Source organism: Erithacus rubecula, assembly GCF_903797595.1.
Source record: "Erithacus rubecula genome assembly, chromosome: 5".
Taxonomy (NCBI): Eukaryota; Metazoa; Chordata; class Aves; order Passeriformes; family Muscicapidae; genus Erithacus; species Erithacus rubecula.
The window spans coordinates 39,654,411-39,674,353 of NC_136687.1; positions in this window are offsets into that span (position 1 = coordinate 39,654,411).

Genomic DNA, 19,943 nt, shown 5'->3' on the forward strand with positions numbered 1-19,943 from the left:
TGAATGCCAAGGATGTGTGGAAAAAGATTGACAAAAGTGGGTAGTAAGCTTGTGATTTTCTAATGTGGAGTAGAAGTTGCAAGTTTTGATCCTACATCTTTGTGGAGACTTTTTGGAAAATGTTGCAGTCTGTTTTAAGCCGTGAGTTCCTGAATTGCATAAATGTAAGCATCAGTGTTTGGCAATAATGGCTAATGGGTCTAAACAGTGGAAACAACCAAGTGGAATAAAGTAGCTCCTGTAAACAGACACAATCCAAATAGCATAGTCTGGATTTTGTAGGTTTTATCCTATGCCCAATAAATGTCTTCAGTCAAAAGTAATTGTTCCCCCCAGAGGAATAGGTGGGGGAGCTGACAACTGATGTTGAGCCGTGTTTTTATGGATTCTGTAGGCAGTCACATTCCTGGAACCCTCCTGTCAGCTGTGGCCAGCATGGGAGTCATGGAGAAGCACCAAATCTTTACTCAGCAAGGGCGTTAACTGCAGATCTCTTGGCTCTTAACAGAGTTTAAGTGTTTTTGCTCCATGTCTGCCTGGTTGAACAGGCTTACAGCTCCTTTTCAGCAGAAAAACAGAAAAAAAAATGGATGATACAACAGACTGTGTGGAGAAAAAAAGATAGAAACAAAGATTTGGTTTTATTAGCTAGTGTATCAGCTAATACAAGCTGTTACCTGATTTCTTTTCTAACAGCTGTGTTGAAACTCTTAAAAATTTGCAATTCAGATGCTAGATGCTTCCATAGTCTCATTTTGATTACTCAAATTCTGAAAATAAAGATTGTAAACATTTACTTTCTGTTTAAATTCTGAAGATACAATAATAGTGCTACTGTTCAAAGCTCTCTCATAAAACCTCATGGAGAAATACTAAAGAATCATGGTTGCAAGATTCTTGTTCAAACTACGTGCTGAAGCTAAGTAGACCAACTTTTCTGACTCTCTGATGTATTTAAATAACTTTCACCAAGATTGCTCTTTATATCACTTCTTGCATGGAATGCTTTATCAATTTGCCTTTGAAAGTCCTTTTATGCACCTTTTAAACCCAAGAACGGTGGTTTTGTTTGTCTGCCAAAATCACAGTGTAAAAATATGGCTGCTTATTTCAACATAAATTGGACAAACTTTTCGGAGAAGACAGTTTGCCTGTTGCATTACTGGAATTCTTTTAGACTGTTGAAAGAAACATAAGTTTACAGCTCAGTCATGGGAGAAAGGTGACAAGGTTTTTGCAATTGTACATAAGCTATATTGCTGCTCTGAATCTTGCACTGCGTCATTCTTCATTGAGCTGGTTTATCTTCATCAAGTATAGAGGCAAAGTGTGTCCCTCCCAGCTGAGGCAACTCTGTTAGGTGTATAAGGTTCATCAATGGAACACTTCATACACAGGCCTATTTTCTGAACAAAACATTACTTCCTCAAAGTGTCTTAAGGAGTTCTGAGTGTGGAATGGCAAGGTTGGGAAGAAAACTTGTTTATCTGCCTTTGTCCCGCTTCACAGATATTTGCGGGGTGGGCCTTGACTCAGACAGTACCTGAAACCAAAACTTATATGAAGGCCATAATGCTTAGGGTTATTTTTTGAAAAACAGCATCTCACAGTGATCAGAACAATTAGCAACTTTAAGACTCAGAAGATAGTAAAATTAACTTCACTACTTTGTTCAAAAGGGTTCATTTAGAGACGTAGAAGAAAAAAATGTTTAAATTTTGATTTCACTCTTTTAGAGGTTTTCCACAATTTCAGAAGAGCTTGCTTTTCACCCTCATTAATAGGGTGTAAATTCTGTATTCTTTTGTCATAAATTGAGTGATTACGCTTAAAAACAGTAAACACTTAAGTCTCTGTTTCCTCAGGTTTTAAAAGGCTGGACTTCCTGATTCTTTCAGCCTTCAGGGTGTCATATCTTTTATTGTGACTAATATACTTTTTAGTGAAGAGAAATCAGTGACCTGTGTACCATATAGCATCTTTACCCTCGAAGGCTAAGCAGACTTTTGGTATACTTGCAAAGAGGAGGTGCCAGGCAGGAATTGGCTCTTTTTGGTGCCTTCACACAATTGAAAAGTCATAGCAGACAAGATGAAGTGTGTATGGAATTCAAATTCACAAAATTCCATCACTGTTCTCCAGAAAGGATATGCCCATATGCAACTTCTCAAGAATAAGTCTGTTTACCTGTGACTTACTTTAGTTACTTTTCATGTCCCATGTTGAAGGTAAGTGTTGAAAAACAAAGCATATCTGAGCTATAAAAAGCTTTTTCATCCAGAGTCTTAAGCAACTAACTATAACAACAATCTCATTCTGTTTTATGCTGTGTAGTTAAATCTTGGAGCTTAAACACAAATTTCTGACACAGTCAGAAGCAATCTCCTCTGGCTGGAGAGCAGGGTGAGAGGGCATCCTATCCTGACAATTTTATGGCATCTGGCTCTTTGGGAAGCAGTCTGTACGTATAGGTGAGATATGGTTTGCATGTGGTCCTTAGTGACAGGCTGGTTTCCACTTACAAAACTGGTTATTGATTATGAACAATTAGGAGTGTATGGATAAGAAAACAAGTGAAAGGCTTTTGGTGCCTTAGACCAAGTGCTCCTCTAGCTCAGTGTTCTTGTCTCTATTCATGGCAACCATTGATGAAAGCATACAAGTATGCTACACTTTCCAAACTCCATAAATCAGCAGGTTAGGACTCCTTTAGCCAAAGTTTGAATTAACTCAGCCCATAACATCCTCAGGAAGAGCTGTAAAACACAGCCCATTTAAACAAATAAATGTGTCTTCTGCATTATGTGATTACAGAGTGCTGAAATTCAGCACAGGTTCTGCCTCACAGAAAGATGGTTATCATAAGTGTCTTAAACTTCATTTCCTTTGCCACACCTGAGCTGAACAGCTTCAAAAGCAGCAGATCAGCTGTTTGACTACCAAAAAGGCAGTGGCATCTTGAAGTAACTGTTATACACAGGAGATGCAACACACTTCTTGCATGCAGTGTGAAGTGTTCAATAAAAGCAATAAAAGTTTTATATGGACTAATTAGTTTCAGGAAGGATAGAAAAAAGTTACTAAGTGTTCTTTTACAAAGCATTCTTAGTATATATATTTCCTACTGTATACTTCATTGTGCCCAAGGCATCACTCAGGTTGAACAATCTTTTCTCATACATTTGGTATATTTTTTTCCCCATCACTTTCAGATAAATTAAAATATTAACATTTTTTCGTTGCTGAAATTTTGACTATTGCTAACAATAATTCAAGAAGTATTGGAGACAAACTTTAAAGCATAGCTATTGCTAAAGAGATGATGTGCTAGCATCTCAAACAAAAGACACAAAATTATGGCCTAAGCCACAGGCTGTGACTGTTAGGAATTCCTTTCAGTCACCTTGGCAATTGTACATTTCCAGTTGTTTAGTGGTGGGGCATGTTTATAGCAAAGAAATGTAATTTTTTTCCTACTTGTAAAAATAAGGATTTATTCCATGCAATCAAGGAAACTAAATTAGACAGCTATGTTAGAGAAGCAAATCAAGTGTGGGCTGGATGGGCTGGATGAGCTGGCAGTGAGGGGGACTGAAAATTGAATGACTGGTCAGGCCAGAAGAAACTAGTTGGAGAGCAGTGTGTGTGCCCCCAGGTTCAGCAGTGGGTCCAGTCCTGTTCAGCACCTTCATCAATGCTCTGGATGTTGGGCCACAATGAGTGAACCCTCAGCAAGTTTGTAGATGACTCCTAACTGAGAAGAGTGATGCACCAGAAAGTTGGGCTGATGTGCAGAGGGTCTTTGACAGGCTGGAGAGAGGGACTATAGGAACCTCATGAAGTTCAGCAAGGTGAAGTGCAAATCTTGCATCTGGACAGGAACAACTCTGGGCACCAGTGTATGCCGGGGGCACCCAGGAGGAAAGCTGCTTTGAAGAAAAGGATCTGCAGGTCCTTCCTGGTGGACACCATGAGCAAGCAACGTGCACCCGTGGCAAAGAAGGCTAATGGTGTCCTGGGCTGCATTAGGAAGAGTGCTGCCAGCAGGGCTAGGCAGCCAAGCCTTTCTCTGATCAGCACTGCTGAGGGCACACCTGGAGTGCTGTGTCCAGTTCTGGGCTCCCCAATACAAAAGAGACATGGGCATACTGGGGAGAGTGCATAAAAAGCCCACTAAGATAAGAAGGGACTGGCAAACTTCTTGCATGAAAAAAAGACTGAGAGGTGTGAATGTGCAGCCTGAAAAGGCTGGAAAGAGATCTCCTCAATTTATACAAATACCTGAAAGGACAGTGCAAAGAGAATGGAGCCAATGATTCTTTTCAGTGTTGCCCAGTGATTGACTGGACCAGAGGCAATAGACACAAACTAAAAAGCAGGACTTTCCCTCTGAACATCAGGAAAGACTTTCTTGCTGTGAGGGTGGCAAAGCACTGTCAGAGTTTTCGCAGAGATTTTGGAGTGTCCCTGCTTGTAGATATTCAAAAGTCACCTGGACATGTATGTGGCCAACTGGTTATAGGTGGCCCAGTTTGAGTAAAGGACTGGAACTACATGGTTTCCAGGGGTTCCTTCCAATCTCAGCCTTTCTGTGAGGAGCACACATATAATTTCCACAAATATTAAATATTTGTCTTAACACTGAGATTCAACTCATCATAGAACAAAGTATTAATAAGCAGAGTCAAGTATTTTCTTATGCCATAAAGGATATACCTAGGCATCAAATTGCCTCATAATGTTTATGATCTGACAAATTCTTTAGTTTCTTCCAGAGAAAGTTTCTAAGGGTTTATATCTGCTTTGTTAATCATTGCTTTCAAGATAAAAACTGAAGATAAGGATGTGAAATAAGAACACATTATGTGATAGGAAATGGCCTACATCTAAGCCAATATCCTGTGTGAAATCACACCTTTATTTTTCAAGTAAAATCAACTTTCTGTATGAGCAATAGCCTTTGAACTCTTACCAAATCTCTTAACACTTTCTCTGTGTTTTGGTTTTGCTTTATGTAGCACATAAGAACGTGGACATTTTCCCCTTGTACTTGCTTTAAGTATTTTGCCCTTACAAAAGATACCTTACAGTAGCAAATAGAGCCTGTGAGTTTCTACTCATTTGGGAAATTACATCAGAGCAGTTTTATGGCATGTTGTCCAGGGGCAGCAATGCCAGGAATGGTGCCACACAGGATGATGATAGGCATCAACTCACAGACAGGCCACTATGTAAATACCCACAAGATGCAGGACTGGGGACCAGTAGCCCTGGGAGTCAACCATGCACTTCTTCAAAGTTGAACTGATTTTCTTTGATAGAATATGTAAGGCAAATGACATCATCCTAGCCTCCTGGAAGGGAAAAAAAAAATTGAAGAGCTAGTTGAACTATCCTAACACTTAAAAATTCTTTTTGCCCCATGGGAATGTGAAAAAGCAATAAAACTTTTAAGCAATGCTGCAGTTCCCCTTGCCCATGCTTGAGGTGGCATTTAGATCAGTAAAGACAGCATTCTTTCCAATGTGAAAGCAGTGAACAAGGTTATCAATATAAATACTTTATTCTACAAAAGTACCTGAATTAACATATCACTGCTATATTAACCAAAACTAACCATGTCAAAGCACTTTGTGTGGTGGGTTAAAATTGTTGCCTTAAATATGTTAGCACAGTTCATAACTCTTAAGCAATCTTAATGGATTTTAGAATTTTTGCTGCCTTTGCAGAATCCTCAGAGATCACTCTGAGTGATGGCTGCAGTGAAAAACTTCTTTGTGACCTTGAGACAGTTTTAAACAGTGAGGTCATGACAGCAATCTTATTTAAATGTAAAAGAAGAGATTTATTTTTAAGTTTCAGGAAGCTGACTTGAGACACCATCATCTATTGGCAAAAAGGGGACTCCAATTCCTGAGCTAGAATTGGTTTGTCTCTTAAAACTTGAATTTTCTTCTCTCTCATAAGAAAATGTAACAATATTAAAATAGAAATTTTGTAATCTAATATTTACCTTTATTTGCTTTCATATATTTCTTTTGTGCACATCCTTTTGCACTCCAAACAGTACATCAGGACTGCCTGAGCCTGTGTATATTCTCCCTTCCTACAAGATGTGCTAATGGGCCTCAGAAAGTAGAAACAGTCTTTTTTTTTTGAATGTTTGAGATCAGCGTCAGTGTAGTTAACCAATGGAATTAATTAGTAAGTAGATAAAAGCACCTAGTCTATGCCAAAAAAATATTAAAAATTCTCAGTAACTACAGATGAAAGGTGAAAGAGTCAGAGGAACTCTTTACAGACACAAATGTAAGTTAAGTATCTCTTGAGAGTCAATGGGCTTTAGGGTTTGACTTTATTATTGCCTTTCAAAATCTCCCCTTCAAGCAAAAGAAAAATGGTATCAGAAATTAATCTTTGAAAAAACACTGGGGTGTTGGAAGACTGAAGAAACTAAGCACAAGGCAAAGGATGGTGTTTACAAAGGAAGCTGGTTGTATTTGGGAAAATGGTGGTGTTCATTGAGGAGCTCTGAAGGGTGTGCACCTCCATTGCAGGTAGATGAGTTGTGTTTTACCCTGCTCCGAGTCTGCCTGGAAGAGTAGGATGCCAAAAACAAGCATTACAGAGACCTGTTAATGGGCACTTTGACTCTGGCAGGCTGAAAGGGGGTCACTGGTGCCTATGTAAAAGTCTTCTCCAAGCCCACAAAGGAAGGAGCACTCCTGACTATCTTTGCATGGGTGTGCCATCAGGAACAGAAAGCATCTAGGCACAAAGTGTGCTGCAATGGGAAAGGTCTGCCATGCCTTCACACCTGGTTACCAAATGTGCTGTTCTGGGTGATGTTTCTTTGGGTATGTTGTGAGGTATGGCTTCTCCCAGGCTGTAGAAGGAAACTCATCTCCCAAGGTTCTGTCTGGTTGTCATTCCTTTGTCAAGTCATAAAAGACAAAGGTTTTGTCAGAATGTTTTCTTGTTCTTTTCTTCTTCTCATTGAACGCTTTTCTCTCTTTGCCATTCTGTCACAAGAGTATATCACTGGTTTGAGCTGCAGTTCCCAGTGGTGAGCTACATGCTCAGCTGTTGCTATTTCATGTTGTGCTTTGCCTATTTTCTGCAAAGTATAGAGGGTAACCTTGCAAGGAGTGGCAATGTCCAAAACGGATTTGGAGATGTTTTCTGCTGTTTGCTGAAAAGTTATTGAAGATATTAGTGGCAAGAGCTGGCTAGTATTTAGTTCTAAACAGAAAAAAAGAATAGTTTAAATATATTGGCTATTTCCTAATTATTTGGGCATGTAATCTGTAGTTTCAGTGTATTGCCATTTAATTCAGGAAATCCTAAACCTTTGCAGTTGGAATGAGCTGCTGCAATTTCTATTTAAGTGGCATAAGTGCTTTGAGACTCCAGTCTAGAATGTGGGAAATTAATTTTAAAAAACTTGCTTGGATAGATCTCCTAGAAATTTCCTCCCACTGAGCAGTCAAGAATATCTTTACTTTGAAAGTTTTGTCTTCTGTTTGCTGTGTGAAGTTCCTTGGTGTTCCATCAGGCTATTGTGCTTGATTTCAATTTTACTGTAGGTACAGTATTTTCAGAAATCTGAGGTATTATGTTTAATTTTCAAATTCTTCTTTTTACTGGAGCTCCAGCAAAATTGTTTACCAGAGGTACGTACTGTGAAATATATTTTCTTGAGTTTCCCATGGGTGAAATAAATTGGTTCATGTGGGAAGCATGGGAAAATAACGTGATGCATCCACTCTACAAGAGATCTTTAGAAGATTTGCAGTGAGATATACAGCTTCCTAACTAAAGTTAGAAAACTTTTTGACATGTACTTTTTTCCTAATATGTTTGCCCCTTCAGAAGAAACTGAGAGTTTAAGACTATTTCCAAGGATGTTGCCTGATGATTTAGTGGCTGTCAAGTTAGTTGTATCAGGCATCTGAATATGGATTCATTTGCCCAGTAACAAACACAAAAACGTCCTCTTTCCTGCTGTGCAGGCACAAAGGCACTCTGGGGAGCCTCTGACAGGGCTGTGTCTTGTCAAGTGCTACCTGACCCATGTGCTTCCTCACCTCTGGTGCATGACACCTCTGAAACAGAATGAAATTATAGTGCTATTATGATGCACTCCTTCAGTTGGGCTGGAGACCTCACTTCTCCATTTTTAATGCTTTTGCTGTCTTTTTATATTGACATTCTGTCTAATGTGCAGATATTGAAACCATCTTATTTTCTTCATTTTAAGAAGTGCATGAGGGCCCATAGAATAGTCTGTCCTGTTTTCCACATGGTCTTCTGTCTGCACAGTGTATAGCACTGCAGGAGGGCCCTTTTGAAGCAGAAATGCATGTAAATATTTAAGCAGTCAAGTTGTGTACAACAGATCACACTGTACACCTGTCTATCTCCTTCACAAATGAATGTGCACAAATGCTGGGTGGCTACCAGGTTGGATATTTTTCACAGAGCCTTTTAATAGTAATAATTTTTTTCCACTAGCATGAAAAAGGAAAAAATGTCCAAATGAAGGCTGATTTTTGCTTAATGTACTCTATGCCAAGGTTGGAGCTAGATTGTTATGAGCTCCAAGTGATTTTAAAATCAATTTTTCTTTGATGACCAAGACACATTCTAAACAGTGTTCCTATTATCTCTCTTGTGATATTTCATAAACACCTGGAATGAGCTGGCAGATTACATAGTAATAAATTGCCCTTTCATTTTGCATGGGAAAGGTTCTTTTTTTTCCCAGACCAGAGAACTAAACATGTTTTCTTTACAAGAAAACAGAGAAATTGAGACTGCAGTTCTGAACTACAGATTCTGTGCTTTTATAATCAGGTTGTGCTTCTAGGTTTAATGGAATAACATCATCTTCTTCTCCTCTGCCTTCAAGCTGGTAAGCTTTCAGACTGGAAATCAGCCTTATATTCTTGGTGCTGTCACTGATGCCCTGCGAATTGCTGAGCAGGTCCCTGTTCCTTCCTTAATTTACCCTGTGGGATGCAGGTGGTTGTGGGCCTTCTTTTTACAAGGCACATTTAATTTGGAATATGGAATTGCCATGCTAAATGCAGCTTTATTTGTTCTAAGTTAGTTTGGAATAGCACCACATAGATAAACCCAGGGGTTACAGAATGAAAAAGAGATGGAACTGCAGAAGTTTTTGTCATGTAATTGAATTGCTGCATAAGGGGAGGACAGTGATTTCCCCAGGCAATTATTTCACGAGATGCTGAGATGCTGCATGCAGTGTTCATCATTTGGAAACTTCTGCTTTCTCACAGTAACCCAGACATGCATTAAAATAGAAGTGTGGTACCTTTTTGTTTTGATTGGATTTTTTTAACACATCTTCATTAGTACAACTTTCTTCCCAAATCAGCAGAACTAGTGTTGCACCATTTAAAGGTTGCAATGGATTCCAGTTTGTGATTTGGTGTGTGTCTGCCCTGCTCCAGACACACTCTAGCCTGGCAAATTAAAGTATGAATTACCTGAAAAGCCAGGAATTCAGGAATACTTATTTTTTTCAGTGGTTCTGTCTTCCTTGCAGTTTTTTCTTACCACTTACAGCTTGAAGCATAATGTAGAAACCATTTTATTTTCTAGGGATTATTTGGACATGTGAGCATAAATGGGATTAAATAAATTGGCTTCCATTAGCTCAGATATCTTTCCTTTACCATGTATGGGATAGATCAGAAATCCATGTTCAATATGTCACTAACAGTCATTTTAATTTCTGGATGAATTTGCTAATGGTATTTATTCCTATTTTTAGGGACTGTTTTTGATGTAACTGGGAGAATTTTATACTTCTTAGTCTTCTTTGTGGGTATGGCAAATGCTTCTCTAACCTAAAACACCTTATAATATTTAAATGATTTGCTGAAGAACATTTCATTTTTCTCACTCTGAGATTGAAAGAAATCCAAATTTATACTTCTTTTGGCAGCTACAAATGTAAAAACTAATCAATAAGAATGTAAAATAGGAGGCCAAGTATCTAAATTAATGTACTTAAAGGCCTGAAACTGTGGATCTTAAATATAACATGACTCCAGACTGGCACTGGATTGTTGAAAATCTCTTTGGTATAGTATCAATGTTTTGAAATTAAAAGTGCTATTTCTTTATAAATATATACACACATGTATTTCCTTATTTGTCCATTCATAGGCTAGACTTTATATTTAGAGTGAAAACATGCCTGGTTGCATGTGTGTCTGTTTCAGCTCTTAGCTTTTATATTAAATTAGCTTTGCATTCTCACCATACATTCTTGTGCTATATACATATTTTTATTAATTTCCTATGCTTTCATTCCTATCATGTTGGCAGTTTCATGCAAACAGAAACCCATAATATTGACAAAAGAATGAGTGATAAAGCGTGAAAATCACACAGAAAGGAATGTCTTCAGTGCTGCATATTTTAAAATGACACTCAGTGACAACAGGAAAGCTGCTTCCCACCCCGAGTCTAATTACCCCAACTATAAACAAGTGTTGAATGTTTTAAAATTCAGACACACTGTTACAAAAATAAACAATTTATTGATGAAGCAATAAGGTTATTTTCTCTTTTTCATCTTCGTTAATTAAGATTTTTGTTCAGTTATAATCTTTGATATCAATGCAATAATTTTATGCTGAGGGAAAATAATAGCTTGACTTATACATTATGGCATGTGGTATTTATAGAGATAAGTTACAAACTCCTAAAACCAAGATTTTATAATAGAATTGTTGACACAGGCCTAATTTTTTGGCATAATAAATTCTATTATAGTGTTCATTATAAGAATTTCCAATCCTTTTATAGGCTATGGAGTCTCTGGAAAGCAAATTAAGTCAGGAATTACAAGACTATCACAGAAGCTTCTCACAATTATTACTTTAAAGTAGCATATGTTTTAGAATGTTACTTTTTTTATTTCCAGGAATAATTTCCTTTCCTCCAGACAGTAAGACTTCAGTATAACTTGATTTGTTTGAAGTTGTCTTTGTTTGGAAAAGAAAACAATATGATATTATCTTATTGTTAGTTATCTGGGAAAAAGAGATACAAAAGCCTTCTCTGAATAGCACTTTTGATCCATGTCACGCATTATGTGATGTTTCTAATATTTTAATATTTTCTTAATCTAATAGGTGAGATGTGTGAGCTGTGTTTCTTATGTAAATCATGATGTGCCACTGTGTTGAGGGGTTCCATATGCATTTTCATCCACAGAGAATTTCACTATGTGTAAAAGCAAGTCCCACACATTAGCCCCATGTACAGCTTTAATTCCTCATGTTATGTATCAGACACTGCTAGAAGTAAATATTTCTTATTCTCATCACTTCTGCAGTTGCAGAAAATCATAGGAGACATTAATTAACATATAAAAGATATGCTACACTTTGCATTATTATACAGAAAATATTTTGATTCCACCATATTTTTCATAGATTCTGTAGATTCATTTTGGTCAGACTGGAGCAGGCTAGAGGAGAGATTGTATTGTATTGTGCCATATTGTATATATACATATTTCTATAAAATAGCCTAAATCTTCGCCAAAAAAACAAACAAACAAAAAAAAAACAACCAAAAAAACCCAAAAAAACCACACACCCCCCTCCCCCCCCAAGCTATACATCACAAAAACTCCAACTCTTCTTCTGGAAGTGCTCGGTGTCCTTGAAGTTATTCAGACATCTACATGGGATCAGCTATGTCAGGTGAACAACACAAGATAATAAGTATGAGGAACTGTTTGGATCTTCTTTAATGGACCTAAAAGTATGTTATAAATCTGGTGACAACCCTATGAAAAGACAAGAGGAGGTGTGTTGCTAAATGCAGCACTGAGTGACAGTGGAACAAGTTACAATCCTGAGTAAGACCGTAATAAGTTTCTCTCTTCAATGGGAAGTTTGTTTTCTGCTTTCACTTCCCAGAATCTCCTTTGTAGCAGTTGTTCTAGGAAATTAATTAGGAAGTACTGAGCTGTAAATAACTTTCTTTTATACTTAGGAGAGAAGAAGAGGGAAGAAAGTGTAGATGTTTAGATGACTGGTCTGATACTGAAGCAGATCAAACCTTCAAGCTCTGAGATATTTCTGTATTTAATTAGGAACAGACAGCTGACAATTTATGAGTGGTACATCTCTAAGGCCATCTCTAGCTCACTGAGTAGCTCTTGTGTTTGTTGGAAAGTACAGTATTCCTCTCACCATCCCATAATACACATCCCTTTCCCATTTATGTGCACAGGTACATTAACTGAACAATGAAAGTACACCATAACTTTCATGAATTATGTGATTGCACTATGAAGAAATCAGAATATCCAGTAAGTATATTTCCATGGGCATTTGTGCACATTCTCTATTTCAACTGCTAATATTGTAGTCCTGAAATTTCAGGGAACATTAGTAAAATATGTAGAGTCATGGTTTAATGTGTGCTAAAGCTTGAAGGTCACTCAGTGTTTCCAACTGATGTATTCAGTTTGTAAATAAATACAAGGATATTATAATGGTACTTGTCCTAGTTTGAAAGGACAGGTGTCTGCCAGTAAGGGCAGAAGTTTCCCTCTGGAATAGAGACTTTGGTTCCACTCCCCTCCCCCAAGTATTATGATTGTTTGAATCAAGGACTCTGAGGCAGAGATAAGGGGGGTGGGAATAACAGCTCTTTTACTAATATATCTAACTATACAAAGAGAAAACAATACAGTTAAAATTGCTAACAGAACAAAATAGGTAACTCGGTGTCAGTCCCTTTAGATGCAAGCACGCTGTCTCTGTGCTTAGTCCAGAGCCCGGATCTGCCAAAAAGGCAAGCGGGAAACGGAGGAAGGAAGGAGGGGGGAGGGGCAGCAGCGGCCACGCCGGTCCCAGGCGGGAATGGGCTGCAGCGGCGGCTCCTCGCTCACCGTGTGTGTCTGGGTGATCAGCTGTGTCCGCAGAGGCAGAAGGCTGGAACGGGGCAGATGCAGGGCAGGTGGTCGCAGAGGGTCTGGCTCTGCTGTGCTCGGCCGCGTGGCTGAACGATCCCGCGCGTCCTCCTCCCGGCTCGCCGGAAACCGGAGTGCCCTCCCGGAAGCCTCAGAGGCCCCTCCGAGGCCATCCCCACCCACCCCCTTTTGTCTGGAGTCATCAGAGACCCTGGGTGTAGCCTGGCCAGCTCCATTGGCATGATAATGGGAAAAATTCTTTCAATTGACACAGTAACAGAAAAACACTCAACCCCCAAGAGTACTCTTCAAGCTACTGAAGACCAGCCTCTTCAGAGACTGTCATTGATATCTTGTAGTGTTCTGTCCAACTGGTATACTGTCAGATTTCTTAAAACTAATGGTTCATCTGTTGGTATTTCAGGAAATTTATAGTCAGTCAGACAAAAAAGAATTTAGAAACACAAACTATTTCAGGTGAAGGAAGGTCTCAGTCAGAACTTCAGGAAAGAAATAATAGTTATTATGAAATGTATTTCCTTTGACTAGGTGCTATAACCTTCATATGCCCTGTGGAGCTTATTTCAGTGAACCACTTCAAAGGGAAAAATAACACAGGAAGCTGACTCAATAATGCATATGTCACATTCTCTTTCTATTTATGCTTGCCCTATTTGGAACAGAAAATAATGATTTGATGGGACAGGGGAGATTGATATCTCAGGGAAACAGAGAGGAATGTCAAATGACAGTAAATTAAATAGGACAAATTTTATGCATGTATAGTATGTATTGAAAACTGATATTATCAGCGAACATTGAGGAATTTTTAAGAGATATTCAGTAAGTTAATAGCTGAATTGATTATTTAGGTAAACATACATGTGAATGTGGTCTATAAAAGTTTTAATCACTTATAAAATTATATGCCCAAAAAGTTAAATTCCTATAAGAATAAGGTAAGATATCATAAAAGATCCTCCTGAAAATCATGCACATTTTTATGTAGTAATTCTGATAATGAAATAAAGCTTTTAATATTTATATTTTATTTCTTTAGACTTAACTTTTATTTGCTTATTAATATATGTAATACATTTTTCTCTATTTAAAGTTAGAAAAGTTACTCAGAAATAAGCCTGAAGGAAAATGGAGGAAATTTTGGTTTTTATTTTTTTTAAGAGTCAATATCCACTTAATTGTGTTGTGAAGAGATTGGAACTATTGGAAAACTCTATTTTCAAACACAAATTTGAAGAGAATCTATGACCAATCTTTTTATTTTTTTCTCACATTTGTTTTTGTCACTTCTTGAGAGAAAACACATTTAGAGACAGACAATCCTAATTATAGAAGCTTCTAGCTTCAGGAGTGAAAAAATGCTTTAATCATTCTGAGTTATAATTAGATTCTGAGGCACCTGCATGATACATCAGTGCCATGCCAATGTTTTTTTCCTATCAAAGTGATTATAACAGAGACAACAGATTTCTTCCCACTGCAGTATTTCAGTATGCAACCCATTATGTAGATAATCTCACCTACACCAAGGATTTAAGAGAGTTTCGGACTCATTGATAACCATGAGCAGCACACCTTAGATGTGAATACTTCACCTACACTGAATAACTTAGATTTACATGGGTTGGAGGAAATTGGATGGAAAGCACAGGACCTGCACTGCTATTTCTTGTAATTTTTGGATGGAAATTTCTGGATTTATGCCACATCAATATCTAATTGTGCAGGTCTTGCATGGAATTCACCTAAAATAAGGAGAAGCACAGATACACACACACACAGGGTTTGTTTGTTTTTTTTTTTTCTCTATGAGAATTTCCTATGTGAGTTGCTGGAACCCATCAGAAAGCTGATACAATAATTGACAGCCTAGGAAACCAATTAAAAAGTTACTTCATCTTCATGAAACACATCGCTAAAAGTGAAAACTCTCTCTTTTGACTTCTGGTTTGTGGTAGGTAATACCAGCCAGCCCGGCTCAGCCCTGCCTGCCCCCCCTCCCCATGGGCCTGGCCAGGCAGGGGTGGCAGAGCCACCAAGGTCTCCTCTGTTTTCAGCTTGGGGCCCTGATGGCCGGGGGAAAGAGAAACCTTTGCTAAGATCCTAGTCCCCTCCCCTGTAGCATGGGCACAGCTCGGCCCCCCAGCTGCCCATGCAGGTTGGGGAAATGCAGCTGGGGTCTGTGCTGGGCGCTGCAGTTTCATCCAGCCTCCCCCACACAGCCTGGTGGCCTGAAAATCCTGGCACGGCTCCCCTCACCTTCTGTGTGCAATTTTAACCTTTCCAATGTTCGGATAAGACTGCAGATCTCCTGACCTCCCTTGAACAAGAAGAGTAAAACAGAAAGCATACTAAAGTTAGTGAAGTAAGAGCCAGGTTTCCAGATGGGAAGATATTGAGGAGACGCTGTGAATAGATTGACTGAAGAAACCTTTTTGTGAGCTATGGGGTGGACTGGACTACACTGAAAGTTCCTATAAACTGTGGAGGAATACATGGGGGAGTTGAAGTGGTTGAGTAAAGGATCATTTTCCCCGAGGGAAAGAGGGTCTCTCTTCTGGAGAATGGAAAGATGAACAGAGACATTTGATGGAAAAAAAACAGATGGAGAGAACTTCTGCCTTTGAACAGTTTGCTCTTAAAAGTAATACCTCATGAGTTCTTGACATGACCCATAACACAGCTCTGGAAAGACTGTGGAGATGGGAGGAGTTCCACAACTTGCAGATTTTCCCAGGCAGATGCAAATTGTGAAAGTGCAGACACAAGAGAACTTTATTCTTCTCTTGGAAAAGAACCCTATGGCTAAAGCAAGAAGGAGCTTCTCTCTCTAAAGTGAACTGAAATGAATTTAAGTGAAAGACTGACTGAAGTGCCACTGTATGTTGTTTCTAAGAAATGTGGAAGGTGTGAGGGAGGAGGGAGTGATCTGGAAATCTTATTCTGAATTTCTTATTTTGTCTGTGTTATTAATAAATTTTTTCTTTATACTCTTTTAAGTTTTAGGCTTGCTCCTAAATCCTATCTCAAAGAGAAATTGAGCATATTAAAATTGGCAAACCTAAATTAAACCAAGAGAGTGGTATAAATAATTCATGCCAAATAACAATTACTGTGTTTCTTATTGTGTGTCATTTCATTCCCAACAATAGCATTAAATTACGGTTGAATGTTTGATTGTTGAAATAATGCTTATTCATGTCCCTTTAAGATGTGATGTGTTATTGGGTGAGTCATAACATCATTGTGTTTTTACATCTATTTTCTACTTTGAAATTTATAGTTATTATTTGTGTTAAGATGGTATTGGTTTTTTGGTAAGTCACTGAAATTAAGTTTATATCTGACAGCTGTGTTTTTCATTGTAGATAACACCTGAGTGACCTGCACACAAATCAATAAGAAAGTCTAATATGGTCCTTAAAATAATTCAAATATTTTGACAGTTCCAGAATGCTACTTTTTACATTTTCTTTGTTTTCATAGGGCAGAGAGGCAGCGTGGCCACCTGGTGGTATTGAATGCAGTGCTATAATTGTGTGCATCACTGATATTGGCAAGGCTGGTTCAAAGAAGGCTATGAAATGTTTTCAAGAGAGCTCAAGTATAGATCTGCCTGCTGTCATCTGACAGAGGCTGTGCTTCATCTGCTGCACTCGACAGTTTTGATAATTGTGCTAATGACAATGAATCCACCTTGCTTTGTTGTATAGTCTCCCTAAGGGTCTCAGTTCTAATGCTTTACTAATATATTTATTGATTTTCTTCAAAGATTCTGTATCTGCTTATCCCAAAGTGGAGGAGATTCAAAGCTGCCAGAGATCAAACTTTCCAGTTTTTCCAGTTTAAAGTTCCTTCTAAGGACTATGCATTGGTTTTGGTGAACCTTTTTATATTGCAAACTTCTTGCAGCTATGTTGACTGTACAAAGCCTTTATTAATGGAAGAATATATTTATAGGGTTGTCTACTCTGTGTCTTTCTCTTTTGACACTTTTGCATGCCAAGCAATTAACCTTGCAGAAGTGGCTGCCAAAGACCTGTTTTTTGTACCAAGTGTTGGCTTTTTCTGTGTCTGCTAGTTACTAGCAAATTGTGAAGCAATGAAAAAATGTGTCTTATATGAGGATATTCCTGTTTATGGAAAAAAATCATAGCAACCTCCCCAGCCACTCTGCTTCCATGTTTATGCTTTCTGTACCCTCTTTCCTGCCCAGTTCTCAGTACACCATTGTGAGAGGCACTCAGTGTGCCAGGACTGCTACCCATCTGTTGGTAGCAGCTGGGTGGTGTGGCATTTGATCCAGTCCTTTCCCCGGTGAGTTTCTTCTAAAGCTCAGTTTTGACCTGAGTTTCTTAGAGAACTTCACTGTCAGTAGCTCATTGTCACTGGCATATTTAATTTACTTGCCAAGGGCTTTCTTCTACAAAGGCTTAGGGATGGGCTCAGTTCAACACACACGAGTAGTCCTACTACAGTCAATGAGACCTTTTAATGTGCATGAAGTGCCTGTATAAGTTTTTGAAGAAGGTTGCTTAAAATTCTTTAAATATACATGTTTTTATACACAACATTGAACTTTCCAAGGACTGCTGCTGTAGGGGAGATTATCTGGTTTATGCTGTTTCCTGGAAGGTACACAGAGCCCTGTGTTATGCATTTGCTCTTTCTCACAGATCTTTGTCTTGTCCACTTGTGCAGATGAGTGAGGTGACATGTCCTTGCTGTTGAGATATCTCAGTGAGCTCTGCAAGAACAATAGACTTTGTTAAGAACTATGTTCAGTTCACATATACTATGGACTTCCATGTCCATAGTTTTGGGATTTTTAGACAATCACACCTATGCACCCTGTATTAAAAAGCCAACATTGTGCTAACACATGATCAGTAGCACTGTCCTCCCTCCTACCTGGTATTCCCAGACTATTTGAAAAAAGACAAAACAGGAGTATCTTCTGTCTCATTATTTTTCAGGAACCAGTGAGATTTCATTCAGATATAAATATTTTCCAATTCTTCCCCCTCCATAAGTTTTCCAACCCTTAACTAATTCCAAGTCGGTCTTTCCCTACTTCCAGTCAAGTCTTCAACTGTTCCGTTTGCCTTAGGAAAAAAATTATTATCACATAGATAGACAAAATCATTGTCTGCTCAAATAGAAAGTGTTAATCTTGTGAAATTTACCATGCTTGGAGTAGAATATTTTTCCCAGAACAGTGAAAAAATTACTTTGTGATGAAAATGCGGCCAAACATTGGTGACCCTTAATTCTGTCTTCGGGTTGGTAAAGTTTTCAAGGAAGGCCCTGTGGTTTGCTTGATCTTATTATTGCAGATTATGCTATTAATACATCTATTAAAACACCTATTATTGGTAATAATGAAGAGCAAGAGTATAGTTGTCCTCCAGTGCTTTCAAATATTTATCATACTCTGACACATCTTCTGAAACACCTTCCAAGAAGCCTTTAATTATAACACAGTATTGGCAGAAATCCATTTGTTGCTTCCTTTCGCTGCTTTCAACATCTTTCCTTTAGAATCTTGTGCATATGTTCTTGTTCTTTATGCATAGCTAGTAAGTGTTCCCACTGCTAAAATAAAACAGGTTACAGGTAACAAATTAGGATAAATAAGGAGGAAAGAAAGAGGGAATCAACACTAAACCAATGTTAGAAGAAGAGAAACTGAAGTTGGTATCCCATGCAGTGTAACTAAGACTCACTTAGAGCAGTTTGTCTTTTCTGGCAAACCAGCAGTTCTCTCTTCACACAAAATCTAATGTTTTTCCAGCCTTGCTTTTGGCTGTTTCTGTGCCTTAAAGCTATAAAAAGCAGAGGAAAGCGGGGAGGGGAGAACAAAACGCTTTCACACTGCTTTTCATACTGAAATGCCTTGGCCAGGGTCAGAGCTGAGACAGGGAGGATGGAAGGACTGCAGCAGGCAGCAGTCAGATGAACTCCAGGATCCACCACCTCAGACAGGAAGGAGATTAGATAGCTTGTCCCTTGTCAAGTCAGAGACAGAGCCAAGAATTAATCAAAATCTGAATCAAAATCAGCGCCTAACACATAGAAAAAACTCTTCTCTTGATTTTTCCATGTAGTGGTATTTTTCACTAGCTAGTTTAACATTTCAACTGTGCTCACATAAAGTACATTATACCTTATTTCTTTCTCTCTTTTTATTTACAAACAGATTTATATGCTTTTGGTTAATTAGTGTATGTACATACTCAGATTAAAAAAGCAGTGTGGAAGTTTTCAAGTATACAATAGACAGCTTAGCTTTAAGGACATCTCTATAATGTTAGAAAAGTATAAGAATGTGCAATTTAAATGGTATAAAACCTAAATGTATTTCAGTTTAAAAGGGCTATTTTTGGGATAGAGGAATCTTGTATTCAAATATGCATACAGTTATGTGTGGCCAAAAGTATAGAGACACCACATAAATGATTATATATCAAAGGAAATATACTGTGTTATACAGTTGTGCAAACAAAAATAATATCACTAAAATGTTGACAATAAATGGCTGTCTGTAGTATTTAAAAATGAAGTAGTCTAGACTTCAAAAATACGTTAATTGAATTAAGTGTTTTTTTAAAAATACAGACAAATGTGTAATAAATAAAGTTGGCATGTACTTTAAAAACAATACTAAAAAGCATTCAGAGTTAAGTGATTTAGAATAAATGGCTCTGGATTATTTGGCTATCAGAGTAATAGAAGGAGAATACTAATTAGCACTCCAAATCTTTAATACTGTATCAATCAAATTCTTTCCTTTGGTAATTCTTTATTGTAGCCATAGTAACAAAAGAAGAAAACTTAAGCCACATAGACATTTGCAATGCCTTTTATTTTTCTTAAAGAAGTCTTATTTTCTCTAAGAAGCTCTGTTTCCTACTTGTAGCACTTGTAATTATACCTTTCTACATTTAAATATGAC